Raw genomic sequence first — 19102 nt, 5'->3', positions numbered from 1 at the left:
TTGGTGCCGGGTTCCCCTATTAGACCCGAAGGGCCTGGTAATGGACTGGGGGGGAACCCATGTCATTTTTTTCAATAATTTTTTTATGTATGCTGCTGGGATCCGGCAATACGTTACAGTCACAAGCAATTTAAAATTACATTTTTTCCTTAAGAAATTTCATTTTGCTTTTGGACTGTTATGAACATGGGAAAAATGACAGGCAGACTAAGGGGACCCCCCGTGCATGATATTTAAAAGAATATTTCATTTTTATTGTTTCACTTTAGGCATTATTAAAATTACTGCTCCTGAAAAAAACGGCTGTTTTTAAAACTTTTTTTGCATTGATATATGTCCCCTGGGGCAGTACCCGGGTCCACTTTTTATGGCAATAACTTGCATATAAGCCTTTAAAAGTAGTACTTTAGATTTTTCATGTTTGTGTCCCATAGGCTTTAACGGTGTTCGCACAAATATTTTGTCTGTTTGCATGTTCTGCTGCAAATCGAACTGGGGGTGTTTGGCTCTTTCCTACTATAAAAACAAAAATAGGAGAGTACTTATTTTTGTATTTGTTGTCCAGCTGTGGCTGCAGAGAAAGGCACGTGAGTTTGAGCTTTTGGGGTGCACTCCCTCATGCAATAGGCTGCACACTCCTATGACAACACTATTTTATTTGCCCTACCTTGTAGTACTGTATTCAATGAGAGCTATGGTAAATATCTGCAATTACAAGCTCTGGCTCCCATTGGGTGCTTTGTTTGACACTACAATCTGAAAGATGCTGCGTTGAGTTGGGCAGCTGATATTTTGGGGCCATTGTCCTTAAAGGGGTAAAGTGAGAGATAAAGATTGCCCTCATAGGCTTTGCCTGGACTATTAGGACAAGGGATCCCTGAAATGTGTGTAGAGGGAACCAGTGAAAGTCAGCCTATGGACTTCAAAGACTGTTCTGATGGAGGGAGCTCACCAGAGATGAATTTTTGTAGTTATGACAGTAATCATTTGGCCATTTACAACTGTACAGAAGCCTGTGGTATTATCTATCTGAGAAACAAGGGGGAGCAGGCCTTACAATTGGGCCACATGTTCTCTTTCTAAAAAGATGGTCAGTTAATACAGTTAATACAGATAATACAGTTATCTATAAAATGGTAGTCTCATGCACATGAAGCTAATATTGTGGAGCTTTCTGTCACATTCTCTGTAAAGTACTAAATATTACCTTCTTGTGCGGTTCAACTCTCTATACCATGGCAGCATTTTGTACCATGCAACAGAGTGTTTTATAATGTGCAACTTCAACTAGGTTTTTGATTTCCTAGGTTACTGATTGGGCGCATGTCTACAGAAATCCATATGTGTAGGTCTCTAGGCCATAGTTAAAAAGCTGGTAGAAGCCTTTGGTTTAAACCTAGGGAGGAGCTGTTTCAGATCTTAATGTCTAAAGCTCCCAATAAATTCAGGAATGAGTTACAGCAATTTATTTACAGTAACTGTAGTGTAATTCTGTTACCTAATTATGTTACCCTACTTTAAGCAGCTCAATAATTATATTATTTACAATTACAGGTCTAACAGGATTGACTGTACCTGTCTGGTTCAATGGCTAATGAGAGACCTGCATGAAAATCCCAGGTCATTTATCAGTATTGGGACCGGATCTGTAGCCTGGGACTGTGCTTTTTCTTAATTCCTTTAAACCATGATCATTAGGGATTAGGATAAAACCTTTATCTTAGTTGAAGGGATTTATGCTTCTCATACAGGATGACATAAAGGAAATAGTTGCACAAGATATCAGCACCTGTTAATTTTATGTTAAATAAGGAATCACTACAGAGTGTTATGCCCTTGTATGTACCGGTATCTTACTTTACATGGAATTTGGGCAGTGCATAGGTATTTAACACCTTTTTAGCTTGAAGTGCAAGAAGAAAGAAAGAAAGAATGAAAGAAAGAAAAATAAAAAAAGAAAGAAAGAAAGAGGGAAGAAGGAAGATACGTTTTTAACCACTTAAGTACCAGATTATTTTCCCCCTTAATGACAGGCCATTTTTTGCAATTCTGCACTGCGTCACTTTAACCTCCCTGGCGGTATGATTCTTTCAGAAAAAAGGTGCTGAAAGCGGTACCATTATTTGCAAGGAAATTTGGCGTTTTATACTGTAGGCCTGTAATTCTTAGGAATAACTCACTTAAATCTGACCAAACAAGAGTCTTGTAGGCATCCCGGGTATGAATTTTTTTTAAAAACAAAATTATAAATTATAATATAATAAATAATTATAACAAATAATAATATAATTATAATAAAAATTATTCAATAATGTAATCTACTCAAAATCACTGAAATTTGCTCAGTTGCAGAATTGTCGCTGTCATTACTTTTATTTTTTTATGACAAATTTCCCCACAAATCGCTATCGCACAAGTCTGCAAGTGATTATAATTTATTATTGCTGTTTTCTAGCTGCTCTAAAACCATTTTTGACATAAAGGGACACTTTTGGTTGCTATGGACAATCTACAGTTTGCAGGCAGAAAGAACAGTTTTTATTATATAAAAGTACATGTAGGGCACTGGGCAGACCACAAGGGACAAGGGGGGTGTTTATTTTTTACATACAGTACTGTAATCTATAAGAATACAGTATACTGTATGTAATGTGTTTGTTTACGTTTTTGAATTTGGCGCCGTTTTCCGCTCCCGTGCGCCGTAACGTCGCAGGGAACGGAGATCGGCGGCACAGGAGGACGCTGTGTGAATCGAGCGAGGTCCCGCTCGCTCACACAGCGCGGTGGCATCACTGGATCCAGGGACAAGAAGAAGAGATTAAAAGTATTAAGACCAAACTCGATCCTTTTAAAGAAGGACAAGAGTATAAAGAAAAATCCCTAAGTCTTCTCAATCTTCTTGAAAAAGAGGATAGAGACCAAAAGAATAAAAAGAAAAAGAAATTTAATAGGGACCTAGAGGACTATCAAAATAATATGGTCTTTAATTGGCAGAGGAAAATGCTAGAGGAACTTAACAAACTGAGTACCACCGATATGGAAGTGTCTGGGCAGATAGGAACCATTCCAGGTTACACTAACTCACAGTTGCCAGTAAGTCAGAGCCGTAACCCTCCAAATAGAGTGGGAGGGCATCCACCTAGACCTTCTCCTAGAAGAGTTCGGGGCGGCTCTAGGGGACCTCCCCCTAGAGACCACGTACGGTTTATGGGACCACCCAGACCCCCTAATGGTCCTGTGTTCCAAACTGGCCAACCCCAAGGGGGTTTTGGTTATGGGGCCCCCCCTATTTTGGGGAACTACTATCAGAATCAGGGACCCAGTACACATCCTCATGGACCACGAGGGAGAGGATGGGGTTTGGGCGTCCCAAGTGGTAGTAATACGACTCTTGCTGCTAATGGCAATTGGACTCCTGCTGTCAATAGCAATTGGAGATCATTGGGAGAAGAGGAATTTTCCTCACCATCCTATCTCTACCCAGAATCAGGGTCTGTATGGGATTACAACGTGCCTACCTCAAATTCCTTTTTTCCACTCAGGGACAAAGTGGGTCCGGATGGCTATTTAGCCCCTGAACCTTCCCAATACTTTGCTCCCAATGGAGGAGATTGGTTTGCACCACCCCCTCTTCCACCTCAGGGTGTTCCTGCACTGGGACCCAACAATTGCCCGAATTGGGGTTTTCGCAGGGCCGGGCAGGGCACCAAGAGATTGGGAGAAAGAGGAGAGGGAATAGAGGGGGGAGGTGTCATAGGACCACCCAAGCGTCCCAAAATGTAACGGGGCAGGGTATTTTCAACCTGAGCTCCAAAACCTTGACTGACTCTGAGAAACTACTGCTGGATAAAGGGCTTAAATACGCACCTCCTCAAAGTCTTAATAAGTTCGGCACTTATATGGACATCCATAGATTCATCAGGAAAATCAATATTAAACGTTACATGATGGGAGTCTCATTCTCCAATCAACCATCTATCAATAATTATGTTCATTCTGGCCTAGCTAACGCCTCTTTGTTCAATCCTCCAGGAGGATTGGCACCATCCCTGAAAACTTTCAGGGATGTTCTCATTAGAGATCTGGATTCGATTGAGACGAAAAAGGTGAGACTGAGTAAAACCTTACAAGAGGGATTAGACTATCTCTGTACAAATAAGGACCTGGTAATCAGGCCAGCGGATAAGGGGGTGGTATTGTGGTTCTCGACAGGGTAGATTACCTGAAAGAGATGCACAACATTGTTGATGATGCCAACACATATTCCATCTTACCAAGTGACCCCAAAATCCGTTACAATAGGGAACTAGAGAAATTAGTAGAGAGGGGTGTTTTTGAAGGTATACTATCAGCTAAAGAGAAATTGTTTCTCATACCTCGAGCGCCTCGCACTCCCACAATGTACTATCTTCCCAAGTTGCATAAGGATCCTGTCTGCCCCCCGGGACGCCCTATAGTAAGTGGCATAGATTCTATCACTTCCCGGGTGGGCAGATATATTGATTTTTACTTGCAACCTCTGGTTAAGAAAATACCATCCTATGTGAGGGATTCCAAGCATATTATGAACATAATATCCGACCTACCAGTCACCTCGCGTCTATGGATGGCTACTATTGATGTAACATCGTTATATACAATTATACCCCATGCCCTAGGTTTTGAGGCAGTTAAACTTCATCTTGATAGAGATTCTGGCTTACAATCAAAGCAGGTAGACTTCATTATGTCTTTGCTAAAGTTTGCAGCAGACTCAAACTATTTTTGGTTTGAAAATAGTTTTTACAAACAAAATACAGGGGTGGCAATGGGGGCCAAGTATGCCCCGAGTTTGGCTAACTTGTTCATGGCCAAATGGGAGGAGGATGTCATCCACCTCGAAGAGACCCCCCAGATCATTCTCTGGGCGAGGTATATTGATGACATCCTCCTCCTATGGGCTGGTGAGCATGGTGATTTGATTGACTTCATTGGGAATCTCAACATCAACGACAGAGGAATACAATTGAAGTTCGAGGCCAGTCAGACCATGGTCCATTACCTTGATCTGAATATTCAAATAAAAGATGACAAACTTGTCACCTCGACTTACTTTAAAGGCACTGACAGGAATTCGTTCATCCCTTTAGATAGCTGCCATCACGAACCGTGGCTCAAGGGAGTTCCTAAAAGCCAGTACCTTAGAGTAAGACGCAATTGCTCCGATCTCGGGGATTTCCATACCCAGGCCAAGATACTTACTGAACGGTTCTTGGAGAAAGGGTACTGTCAGGAATTCCTACAAGTAGTTCTTGATCAGGTCGCCTCAATGGATAGGAGTGACTTGTTACGGGACAGAGGAACCAAAGAAGGGGACAATTTCCCTGAAGGGGTGCCTTTTGTCACCACCTACTCGATCCAAAATAGGGCTACCACTCACCTTGTCAAGAAACACTGGCACATTGCCATGAGTGACCCCCAACTTAGGGACATTCTGCCCCCGAAACCTAGGGCGATCTTCAGGGGGGTGCAGCCCTTGAGGAATAAGATCTCAGCCAACGTCATAGACCCCCCTCTTAGAGGGTCAGGTTTAATTTTCGATCAGTTAAAGGGGTATTACAGATGTGGTCGTTGTCGAGTCTGTGCTTTAAATTCTAATAGACAAAGATGTGTTAGATCCTTTACCTCCACGGCAACGGGTAAGGAGTTTAAGATTGGACCCTGTGTTACTTGTGCCTCTTTAGGCGTAGTATATTTGGTACAATGCCCGTGTGGCCTACAATATGTGGGCCGTACCAAACGGGCTTTTCAAATACGAGTCAACGAGCATATTACAAATATATTATCGGGGTTTAGGAATTACTCCGTCTCAAACCACTATAGGTTAAAACACAAAAAAGATCCCTCTAACACATTGTTTCTAGGGATCGATAAATACAAACCCCATTGGAGAGGGAGCAATCTGGTACGTGAAATCTCACAGATGGAAATGGGGTGGATTTTTCGCCTCAAAACCTATACACCTTTTGGCCTGAACATAGAAACCGACGTCAACGCCTTTATTAACAATGCTTAGTGTGGGCCTATTGTGATTGGCTTCCATGAGGGTAGGATTAGTATTAATTTTCGTTAAGTAATTGGTTCTCCCCATGGAAAAGTTCCTGTGAGACAGTGGTATATATTTTTCCCTGAAAAGTAATTTTTATTGTATTTTATTTTTATCTATATATTTTTTTCACTTAATAGATTCGTTTAGCGAGTAAGAATATAATAAATATTCATTTTTTCACTGATTAAATTTTCACAGCTTCAATGACCCACTTAGGTGGGTGTTTTTTTAGATTTTCACATGTCAGCACTCACAATTGGGAGGTTCGGCTTCGCCTGATCTCCTGGTCTTCACAACATGCACGCGACTCTTTAAACCAATTAACAGGCACTCTCACTGGGGTCTGTGTGCAATATATTTAATTATATAAGTTTTTATAATTTCACACTCTATCACATATACAATTCCTCACCAGATCACTTGGAATTTGTGGACTACTAATATGTCCTTTTGTAAGGAATTAACACTTTTTTGTTATTTAGGTCTATTATACTCTTTATGGACTAATATCCAAAGAACTTTTTTCATTTACGGCGCTTTCCGGTCCTCAATGTGGTCGTTTGACCTTTTGAGGCTGTAATGTGCTGGAGGTCTATTATGGGATTGATACTAATTCCTATCCCTTCCTCTTCACGTTGGGGTGAATCAACCTCACGTTTATACGCTAGATGGCAGTGGTGAGCTTACGAAGGAGATGCTATAGGAAGAGTGTCTTGTGCCAGGCATTCAACTTCCTTTCCGCCCTTCTCCCAAAGCCCCTCCCTTATGCTCTGGCAGCCGCCAGTTTTGAAACACAAATCTGGTTTCCGCCCGTTACGGGTTTTTATGTTATTATTTAAGTTTTTTTCGCTAAATTTAGTCTTTGCCGTCTTGCAAGTGGACTCGCGGTGTGCGGTCCGAGTAAGGGCAAAGTTTTACCATATCAAAGATGGCGTTCCTGGACTCATGAGGCAGCCTTTCACAATAGGCAGTGGGTCTATTTATACAAGGTGATTTACTGCATGGCCCTACCCCCATTGACAACGTCCAATTAGTGACGAAACGCATCTGGGAGGATCACGCAGTGACGTCACCACGCCAAGGAGTAGGGCTCCTGTATGCCGGCCGGCAATTTATACTTATGCTGTTTTTTATACGCTCGCTTGTGAGTATGTTTTACCTTATTTTTTTAAATAAAAGTGTATGGTTATAGAGTTACGCTATGTGCGCCTCTTTTTTTATCTATATCTGAAACGTTGGAGCTGACATCCATCACACTGAACGGACAGGGGACTCTCTGGTGGAAAACGTCCAAGGATTAAAGGCCTCGGCTGGGTTATAGCCATCTGCCTTAACTGCTTGCCTTCTGGTAAGCGGCTCTTCTTTCCGGTGGAGGGTCACGTTTGTTTATGTGTCACTTGGTGGTGTGAAAACGCATGAAATATTTTCGCCAGGGTCTAATCTGCCTACCTCGTGAACATACAACTGTTTCTTAATCAATTACGGAACAAAATCACAAACTCAGAGACTGTGTATTTCAATTGACTGTTTTTTGGCGTGGCTTTTATCTGTTTATTTTTGCTTTTGTGTTATCGCACGCCAGCTGCTGCCTGGGATTAGAGGGTGGGAGGATACTTGCGCGTTTTTTTGTTTTTTTACCCGCCGTATGATGCTCTTCCACCGTGACAGCTGTTATATAGCTAAGAGCGGGGCCACCCTTCACGTGCGCGGGTGACCCCCACCCCTCTGACGCAAAAGGGAAATGCCGGGTGACCTCACCCCCCTCTGACGCAACGGGAAACCCACGTTGCATCAGAGGGGGCGGGGTCACCCTTACATGTCACTGGGTAACCTCAAGGTTTCCCTCAGCTATATAAGAGCTGTCACGGTGGAAGAGCGCCATAAGGCAGGTGCCTCCCATGGAGGCAGGATGGAGTCAGAGTTTTTTTTTTCCGTATCCTCATATCCTCGATTGAAAATGGATTTATATCGCTGGAATTTTTTTTTCTTTTTTTTTCTTTTTAATAAAGGACTTGTCCCAGGCTGTCTACTGTGTTTTTTTTAAAAATACACTTTATTTGTGAAATGGTAGGGGTATAATGTACCCCGTTAACAATTCACATAGGGGGACGGGATCTGGGGGTCCTCTTTGTAAAAGGGGGCGTCCAGTTTCCGATAAGCCCATCGCCCGCAGATCCCCACAACCACCGGCAAAGGGTTGTGGGGATGAGGCCCTTGTCCCCATCAACATGGAAACATCCTCCCCATGTTTTGGGCATGTGGCCTGGTATGGTTTGGGAGGGGGTGCTCTGTCATCCTCCCTCTTTTCCTGTGGCCTACCAGGTTGCGTGCTCGGATAAGGGTCGGGTATGGATTTTTCGGGGGATCCCCACACCATTTTTTTAATTTTGGCACGGGGTTCCCCTTAAATCCATACCAGACCTGAAGGGTGTGATATGGATTTTGAGGGGGACCCCTATGCCATTTAAAGAAAAAAATTGGCGCAGGGTTCCCCTTAATATCCATACCAGGCCTGAAGGACCTGGTATGGAATTTGGAGGGACCCCCACACATTTTTTTTAAATTTTGGTTTGGTTTGGTTCTGGTAATGGACTGGGGGAGGGAACTCATGTCGTTTTTTTCAATGACTTTTATCTGTATTGCCGGGACCTGACAATTCATTATAGCGAGCAGTTTTGAATGACTTTTTTTCCTTTAAAAATTTCATTTTGTACAGGGACTGTTATAAACACGGGAACAATGTGCTACTTTACATGCATACTATAGACACCCCCATGTACGAAATTTAAAGGAATATGTCACTTTTATTGTTTCACTTTAAGCATTATTAAAATCACTGGTCCCAAAAAAACTACAGTTTTTCAAACTTTTTTTTGCATTGATACATGTCCCCTGGGGCAGGACCCGGGTCCCCAAACACTGTTTATGACAATAAATTGCATATTAACCTTTAAAATTAGCACTTTTGATTTTCATGTTCGTGTCCCATAGACTTTAACGGTGTTTGCGTGTTCAAACTAATTTTTTGCCTAAATCGGCAGGGGTGTTCCCTAGCGACTTGTCATGCGATTGACAAATCGCATGATAAGTCGCATGCTATTGCCAGCAATCGCACTGTTCAAAGTGGTGCGATGACAAATTTGCAGTGCCGCATGGATTTGAAAAAGTAGTGCATGCACTATTTTTGGTGGTTTCAGGTGCGACTTAAATAGACATCTCGTCATGAAGCCATACAGATGTCTTTCAAGTCACACTGACATGCTGCTTTGAAACTGTGCGATTTCAGATGAAGTCGCTCGATTTCAAAGCCGCAGTCAATGTGAACAGGGGCTTAATTGTTAAAACAAGCAAAAGAAAATCCCAAAGCACATCAGGAAGATTCACCTAAAAGTGGGTTAAACAGACAAACCTATAGCACAAACTTAGTCATATTCCATTTATGAAGTTGTAACTGTGTTTGCATATAATGTGCAGAAATATTAGTGCAGACTAAATACTTTATACCTATCTGACAATGACAAGGTTAACAATATGATGTCACTAATGGAAATAACATGTCTGATATTCATTCAGTATTTATGTGTGCAGCTATGAATGCCAAAATGGTTATATCCGTATGATGACAAGCTTTCATTCCCTTGATACTGATAGGTTTGTATGACTACTATCTCTGCATTGTATGATCACAATGCATTCCTGTTTACTAGACACATTATGACATTGTACAGTACTTCTAATTCACCATGCTTCATAGGACACAAAATTGTCATTCTTTCATACAAAATGCATGCTGTAAAAGCTATGATAATTATACAGGGATGGAAGACGCTATTAACAATTCATGATCTTCCATAGTTCACTTAGACTATTACAACTCTATCATCTCCTCTATAAACATTAAAGGATAGCCCTGGGTTATAGGAGTTATCCTTAAAGTCATTGTAAAGTCTTGTTTTTTTTTATTTTTTTTATTATTTTAACAAACAGGTTATTCTTACCTGCTCTGTGCAGTTGCTTTGCACTGGGCAGCCTGGATCCTCCTCTTCTCGGTCCCCCTTCGCTGCTCCTGACCCTTCCCTTCTATCGAGTGCCCCCACAGCAAGCAGCTTGCTATGGAGGCACCTGATTGAGCTGCAGCTCCGTATGTCCATTCAGACACTGAGCTGCCCTGCCCCCTTCCCCTCCTGAGTGGCTAACTGACCTTGATTGACAGCTGTGGGAGCCAATGGCACCACTGCTGTGTCTTAGCCAATCAGGAGGGAGAGTCAGGGACTGCCTTTACAATTCCTTTAAACAAAAAAATCATATATTAGGGACCCTCCCTTCTAGCAATATGGAGGAATGCCATGCTCAATAATAGGGATGAGACAAATGTACCCAGGCTTGGTCTGCGGAAGGTTCACCAAACTGTGCTCTAAACATTAATCTGAACCCCAGTGAGGTCAATGGGAGACAAAACTCAAATCAGTTCTGACCATTTTCAAGGCCAATAGGCAAGAGATTGTCAAACAATGTCCATGGTTTGCTGGGCACTGCTCTGGGGGACATGATCCACTGCATGCAATTTTATTTTGTAAATGCTGTTAGGTAAATGTTTTGTAAATGCTGTTAGCTCTTTTAACTGCTTGCCTACTGGGCACTTATACTGTACCCCCTTCCTGCCCAAACCAATTTACCTATATTATTATTTTTTTTATACAAATAGAGCTTTTTATTTTGGTGGTATATAATCACCACTGATTTTTTCTTTTTTGCACATTTTTCTTTGTTTTTGTTATAAAGTTTTGCAAATTAGTAGTTTTTCTTCACAAATTTGTGGCAACATTTATACTGCTACAATGCTTTGGTAAAAATAACGCAAATAAGTGTATATTATTTGGTCTGTGTGAAAGTTAGAGAGTACAGTACAAGCTATGGTGCTAATCATTGAAAATTGATTATACCTGATCACAACCTGATGTACTGATGGTCTGCCTAGGTTTACATTGATGTGATTTGAGGGAGCGCACAGCGAGCGTATTTCCGGGAGGACGTACATGGAGACTCTCTCTGCATTTTAAGCCTGCACTGTAGCCGTCTTTCGGCTATTGCGTGAGCGCCAAGTAGTTGATAATGCTTAAAGTGAAACATTAAAACTGCACTTCAAAATGCCTGGGGGGGGGGGCTAAACCTGCTTGTGAAGTGGTGCATCTGTAAAATGTATACAATCTAGTGCAGCAAATGTGACATTTACAGAGACAACAATACCACTAAACTGCTGGTAAATTACTTTTTCCTGCCAGCTGGCTTTTCTTTGTAAAAAATGGTATGGAGAACTGCACAATATATTCCAGATCCTTAAGGATATTTGATAGTGTCCATTGGACTAGCGAATGTCATATTCCACTGCAGGCATATTTCCCCTTAATTCCCATGACGCCTGGTGAAGGCTCCTGATAGTCGCCGGCCACTCAAAGAATAGCACACACCACTCCTTAGGAAAAAAAGGGAGCCTCTTATCATAGTAAAAGCCAAAGTTCAAGTTTATTAAGCAATATGATGCACAAACTAAATCACACTGCGCTTTCAACCCCTAATGCATTTCACTTGGAGCTCATTGTTAATATTATCATCACACATGTTCCTGGAACGCGCTCTTGAAGTAATGGGTGCTGCAACAACAACCAGGCATCCCTTATATCTGGATTTCACAATTAACATGAGTGAATGAGGGGAGAGACAAGGAAGGATATGAGGGAAGGTGGAAAGGGGGATAGAGTGGAAAGGAGGATAGAGTGGAAAGGAATATGGAGAGGGGGAGGGAAGAATGAGAGAATAGTCACTTATCTAAATAATGGGGAATATTCCATTATAATTAAAGCAGAGTTCCGCCCTTTTTTTTTTCTAAGTTAGCAGGTATAAATACTGCAGCTGCTGACTTTCAATATTAGAACACTTGCCTGTCCTGGGCGCCCACGATGTCCTCACCCGAAGCCGATCTGTCCCTCGGCTCTTGGGTGGAGGCACCGCCATCTTCGGTAAGGGAATCAGGAAGTGAAGACTTGCGGCTTCACTTCCTGGTTCCCTACTGCGCATGCTTGTCAACATATTCAATATTCTGTATTTTTAGAAAGTCTGTATTTTTTAAATGTACATCTATAAAGTGTTTTGTCACATTGTTCAGTCTGTTTGTAAGTGTATTTGTAGTCTACCATACAATCTCCTTGTAGTGCAGCCCACATATTGTAGGCCACATTCTTCACATGTACTAACATATATCATATATTAAATATTACAGTTAACTAGTTGTTTAAACCTATATTACTTCCTCGTTGTTGTAGAGACAATGTGGTGTGGGCATCCCAAATGTTTACAATAGGAACATCTCATCCCACCACATGTGAACGACCCTTAGGTTCTACTACCTCTACCTAGCTTAGGTCTGATAAACAGGTTGAGTGATAATTTATTTCCTATATTGACTGCTTTTCAGGACATGAGCATCACACATTTTCCTATGATTTCTCTATAGCTAGAATACAGAATGGAAATGTATGTATTCAATCCATTTCAGGCTATACCTACTAGAAAATATCACCTGTTCCTGTCGGTTATCATTCTTCCACTGCTGATCCTCCACTTGTTTAATCACAGTTTTTAGGGCCCTTGTGTAAGATTTGGAGCTGCCTGTGTATGTGGAAGCAGGGGCGGATTGACAACTCATGGGGTCCCCAGGCAATAGGAGATTATGGGGCCCCCGGGCAATAGGAGATTATGGGGCCCCCGGCCAATAGGAGATTATGGGGCCACACAGTATACACACGCACACATACTGTATGCATACACAGTATACACACACAGTATACATACACACAGAATACACATACACACATTGAAAAGGTACCGGAGAGACGGTGCAGCTATAATCTTGGGATTTTTAGACCAAAAAGATGTCGGTGGGACATTTCAGCGACAGATGTAAAAAACACAGATTTTTATATACTGTCCCTGGTTTTACTGAGGCTGGCAACCCTGATGGGGCCCGCCAGTGGCATGGGGCACTCGGGCAGTGCCGAGTGCCCGAATGGTCAGTCCACCCCTGGTGGTTAGCCAATCTAACTGGCTGACCTCACACACAGGCAGGTCCATACACACAGATCTCTGTCTGGCAGATCTGCTAGTTTATAATCTACTTGCAATTTGCCAGCACACAGTATAATTGCATACTGATTAGCAAGGAACTTTGACCGAGTACATAGACACTACAATGCAACACCTTTCACGAGGATGTTCATTCTAGATCTGTCTGTCAGTTTTTCAGATGGATCCAGACTGAACGATAGTGTGGGGTTTGATTTTTTTTTTTTTAATTAAACATTTTTATTTCCCACGAACATGTACAATTTTCCAATGCACAAACATTTTTTCTTGTTCAGTACAAGCATTCTATACGTGACATACGTAGGTGATACATAAAAGATCCTGATTAATTATAAAGGCAGGTATTAAGTACAGATGCAATTGTTTTTTGGGGTAGTAATAAACCTTTTGCATTTATATATATTTGAATAGGGTGATATATATGGTCCAGACCCAGTTGGGCGACAAGTGCAGGGAGCAGGTATACTCTGCAGTGCTATACACAAGTGTCAGATGCATTAAGCCAGCGATCCCAGACTTTGTTGTATTTTGCAGGGCACTCTCTATTAATGTAGATTAATTTTGTATATGGCAATGTGGTATTAACGTCAGTCTTCCGGTCAGATAATCTAGGGGGAGTCTGCCTCATCCAGAGTTTAGCAATTGTTTTTTGAGCAGAGAATAAAGTCTCATGCAGAAAAGTTTTTGTGTATTTATCAGTATCAGCATCTGGAAAAATACCCAATTGGCATGGTTTGGGGTCTAGGGTCAGCGGAGATCACATTCTGTCATCAAGGAAATCCACCACCTGTTTCCAAAATCCCTTTATGTGGTGGCAAGACCACAGGAGGTGGTAGAATGTGCCCGTTTCTCCATTGTAGAGGAGACACGTGGAAGGTTGTCCCTGGTTAAATTTAGCCATTCTTACAGGTGTGAGGTATGTGCGGTGCAGAATTTACATTTGGGTTAGTCTGTCAGATAATTTGGGTGAGACAGCTTTGCATGTGTCTAGTGCCTCATTCCAGTCTTCGTCCTCGTTGTTCCCTATGTCTCTCTCCCACTGTGGTTTTACATTGAAAGCTATTTTTGTTGATGAAGGAGTATGTAGCATGTTATAAAATATTGTTATACGTTTCTGGGGGTCGTCACTCTTGACTACATCCATTATGGGATTGCGGGTGGGATTAGGCAAGGATTCTAGAAATTGTGAGAGAATAGCATGCCTGATCTCTACACCAGGCCTCAAAGTCTGGCACAGTCAGGAATTCCTGGAGTGATTTATTATGCCATAGGGGAGAATAGCCGTTATGTATGGGCATGGCCAACTTGACAGAGGCCAGTCTCCATATCTTCCTATAATGGTTTAGAAGGGAATTGTGTTCCTCTTTTTTTGGTATTACCTTCAACGCCTGCCACTATAGCGCAGATGGGGTCGGTGGTCAATTGGGCCCAGGTGGGGAATATGAGTCGAAAAAATCTCTTCCTGTCAGTCTTATCTATGTGGAACAAATGAGAAAGTTGGGATGCTAAGTAATATTGACTGAAGTCTGGTAGGGCCGTACCAACCAGGTCAGTGGGATTTTTGAGTAGTCGCCATGCCAATTTGTGTCTATTCTTCCCCCAAACAAAGGGCATCTATGATTTTAAAATATTTCAGTGGTAAATATACCGGGGTGTGCCAAAGTATATATAGAATGTTAGGTAACAGTATCATTTTAATTAGGTTGATGCGACCCAGTGCTCCAAGAGGGAGACGAGCCCATATTTGGATTTAATCAGGGCGAAGAGTGGTTCCACATTAAGAGAGACATAATCGATCAGTGACCTGCTAGCACACACTCCTAGGTATTTGATACTCCTCACTCGTCGCAGGGGCAGCCGGGTCTGTAATTCAGTCTGGAGAGCAAAATCCAGAGGGAGAATTTGCAACTTCTCCCAGTTGATCTTGAGTCCAGAGAATGAACCAAAGTGTTCAATTGTTCACAGGGCTTCAGCTAGAGCGGGGCCTGAATCTGCTACATATAGTAACGTGTCATCTGAGTACATGCTTATTTTTTCTTCCAGGTCATCCACACGGAAGCCCTGGATCAATAAGTTTCCTCTGCTGGAAATTGCCAGTGGTTCTGTAGCTAAGGCATACAGAAGGGGGGGACGAGGGCAGCCCTGTCTGGTGCCCCTGGAGAGTTCAAAAGTGTCTGACTGACATCCGTTGGCCATTACCCTGGCTACTGGGGCCTGGTACAGCAAGCGGATCCATCTGAGAAATTTAGGGCCAAATCCGTATTGTGCCAGGCATTTCCATAGGTAGTTCCACTCTACCGAATCGAGCGCCTTAGCAGTGTCAATCGTCACCACCACTCTTTCTCCAATATTGTCATGACGGGCTTGCATATTTATGAACAGTTTTCTAAGGTTGAATGAGTTGTTCCTGCCTGGCATGAAGCCAGCTTGGTCCTCGTGCACTAGGGATACGATAACCTAATTGAGGCGTAATGCCAACATTTTTGCCAAGATTTTCATGGCCACCTGGAGCAGGGATATGGGTATATAGGATTCGGGGGGACCTAAATCCTTGCCCAGTTTGGGAATGAGTACTATAACTGCCTCTCTCATAGACGGAGGTAAAGTGAGGGTCTCAAAGAGGTGAGTATAGAGGGTAAGCAGATGTGGAAGGAGAGTCTCACTATATTGGGAGTATAATTCAATGGATAACCCATCAGACCCCGGCGACTTGGATCTAGGAAAACTGGCAATTGCCGACGCTATCTCCTTGGTTGTTAGTGGGGTTTCAAGCATTTCTATTTGAGCTGAGGTCAGTTGAGGGATGGGAAGGTCGTCTAGGAAGCAATCAATGGGTGTTGGATCATTAGATGTAGTGGTTGTGTATAAGGAGCTAAAGAATCTGTGGAACATTGCTGTTACTGCTGTAGGTTCGGTTATCATCTCACCTGATTGGTTTGGCAGGGAGATCACTACTGGGGGTCTGTCCTCACTGTGAGCCATATACGCCAATAGCTTTCCTGCCCTCTCTCCGTGCTTAAACAGCTTCTGTCTAGAGAAAAACAGCTTTCTTCTAGACATCTCAAATTGTAACTGATTAGCTACCCTGGTTTGCAGTTTAAGGAGGTAGGCTTTGTCAGGTGAGGGGTTAGTTTCGTATTGACACTCTGCGAGTAATAGCTCCTCTAGTACCCTGTCTGCCTTCTCAACCGTGGTTGTTTTAAGTCTGTTGATTTGTGATATAAGAGTGACCCTCGCGTGTAGTTTAAATGATTCCCATATGTTTGCAAATAAGGTAGAATGTGCGTTGTCTTGGAAATATATTTTCCATTCATAGTCCATCTGACCATCATCTAGGAACAATGAGAGCCAAAAGGGGTTCAGTCTCCATGTCCTGGGTGATTTAACTACAGGGACAGCAAGTGTAATCCAGTATGGACTATGGTCTGATAGGAGTCTGGGGCAGAAGGCTGCATCCAAAAGACGAGGCACCAGTATCTGAGATAGTAGGATGAAGTCTATGCGGGACATCGTGTTATGGGTGGAAGAGAAGCATTAGTATGCCCTTGCATTTAAGTGTTTAGTCCTCCACGAGTCAGTTAGGTTAAAGTGTGACAGTAATCTGGCAAACCTGGTAGACGTATGGGGCCTAGGAATCGAGGGAGGCTGTTGTGCTCTGTCAAGGCTAGGATTTAGGGTAGTATTGAAGTCTCCTAGCCAAATGGCAGGGATCGTCGGGTGCTGTGCCATAAAGTCGAGTCCCTCCGTGATGATTATCATAGAGAATGGAGGTGGTACATAATAAGCCATCAGTAAAAACTGTTCACCATATATCTTAGCATGCAGAAAAACATAGCGACCTTGTGGGTCTAGGCTCAGGTCACACAACTCAAAATGTAGGGACTTAGTTATGAGCAAGGACACCCCCCTTGTGTGTGTGTGGTATAGACTGAATGATATGTCCAGCCAAGCCAGGGGCAATTCAGAGCAAGCTGTAGATGACCAACTATATGTGTCTCAACCAGGACTATGATGTCTGCCATTTGTTTTTTAATGTATGATAGGATGGCTGAGCACTTAATTTTGTCTCGTAATCCTCTAAAATTCCAAGTTAAGAACTTCAAAGACGCCATATCAGAGTAAGGTGTGAACAGAGGAGTTTAATCGCGTAAGGCCTTAGGGTCTCGCAAAAGGGGGCCCCCGCCCCACATATGTCAATAATCCTTCTAGATAGGGAAGCGTGTAGGAACATACTGAACATTGCATTCTGGAACTGGTAACATTCGCACTTGTTACGATGTACTTGTGGTATAACAATCCCCCTCCCTCCCACCTAGCCCAACACGACCCCAACTGGTGTAGGCATATTCCCATAACAAAACACAAAACACAAACTAATAACGTGTGAAGTGGATCAAATACTTTGTTCAAGTAAAAAAGTAACATAGTCAAGACCTAAATCAGGGCCCTAAATGATAAAGGTTGGTATGTTAGTACATCCCTGGAATCAAACTGCACAGGACATATTATAATAAGGCTTGTGTTGTACGATAGGGTGGATTCCAGGAGAAGACCATGCTCACAATCCAGGTCTCCCTTGTAGTGTAGGGGGGCAAAACTTCACTGAATAAGTCTTGCATATTGTAGGACTGTTGTGTCTCCTAGGAGTATTTTTCCGGTTATAGAATGGAATGTTCACGCTGTATGCGACTTCAGCCTGAGTGTTTCATGCATCTCGGCCATGACGTTCAAGATACACTTGCAAGTACCAAGGCAGGGTGATGCAGGTTCAGAGAGTCTTTGAGCAGGTGGATTAGTCACCAGGTAACTCGTATTTCAGGTGGTGTAAACAAGAGATAGGGCCTCTCCATTGCAACAGGGAGGAGGGGGGAAAGAAAAACCAGGAGGGAGGGACGATGTGCTTTGACCACGAAACGCGTCGGGAGGACTCCACTGCCACCCCATTTGCGTACAAGAACTCTTTAAACTCCATCCAAATGTAAGTTTGATAGCTGTGAATAAAAATAAAATTTTAATCTATCAAACGGAATTACGCTATGTGGCCACTCTTCTCTCTTTTCTATATACACCATTAATATACTGAGCAAACCAGTTTGGGGATTCCATTACAAGTACAGCTTCCAGCTTGTTCCTATATACTCATCCCATTGAAAGATATTCTGACCGGTTAAGCGAATGATTCCTGCCAATGATCGTCCATGACATCCGTCATTTAAAGCTTTGCATGACTTTCGGTGGCATATGTCATCGTTGGTCAACGTGTTTCGGTAAGCCTGCATTTTTCTTGGTGGTGGGATTAACACACTGAAGAAGTCACGCATTTGCATCTATTCACTCACTCACCTGATTGACTTTTAGATGTTTATGAACTTTTTCACTTAATATTCATTTGGTCACTACAGTTTTGCGTTTAGTTACCAACCAACAGGTGCAGCAGACCACCTGCATCACGTGCCAGTAAGGCACATTCCTTGTTCCTCTTAGCAGAGGGACTCATATACGATTTGTGCACATTTTATTTATTATTGCTATATGTGTCATAATTTTATATTTTATGGTATTTGATTTTCGTTTCTGTTAGTCATTTTAAGCGCTACACATTTATATTCCTTTGTTTTTTCTGCTTTTCTTGAATGAGCCGTGTTAGCAGCTACTATTCACTCACAATTGGCAGCGCAGGGTATCCACCCTTCTTTTCCAGGAGGGAGGGATAGCAAACGGAAAACTGGAGCTAGTGAAAGGGAGGCTCGATAAAAAATGTATAGTACCTGAGTTAAGTGAGACAGTTACCCCTGCGTTGTAAAGAAGGGGGTTTGAGGTCTCTTGTTGCAGCACACGGACGTGTGCTACACGCCGTAGGTAACCGTCCACTCT

This window comes from Rana temporaria, chromosome 1, assembly GCF_905171775.1.
Source record: "Rana temporaria chromosome 1, aRanTem1.1, whole genome shotgun sequence".
Classification (NCBI taxonomy): domain Eukaryota; kingdom Metazoa; phylum Chordata; class Amphibia; order Anura; family Ranidae; genus Rana; species Rana temporaria.
Note: the sequence above shows the minus strand (reverse complement) of the source record.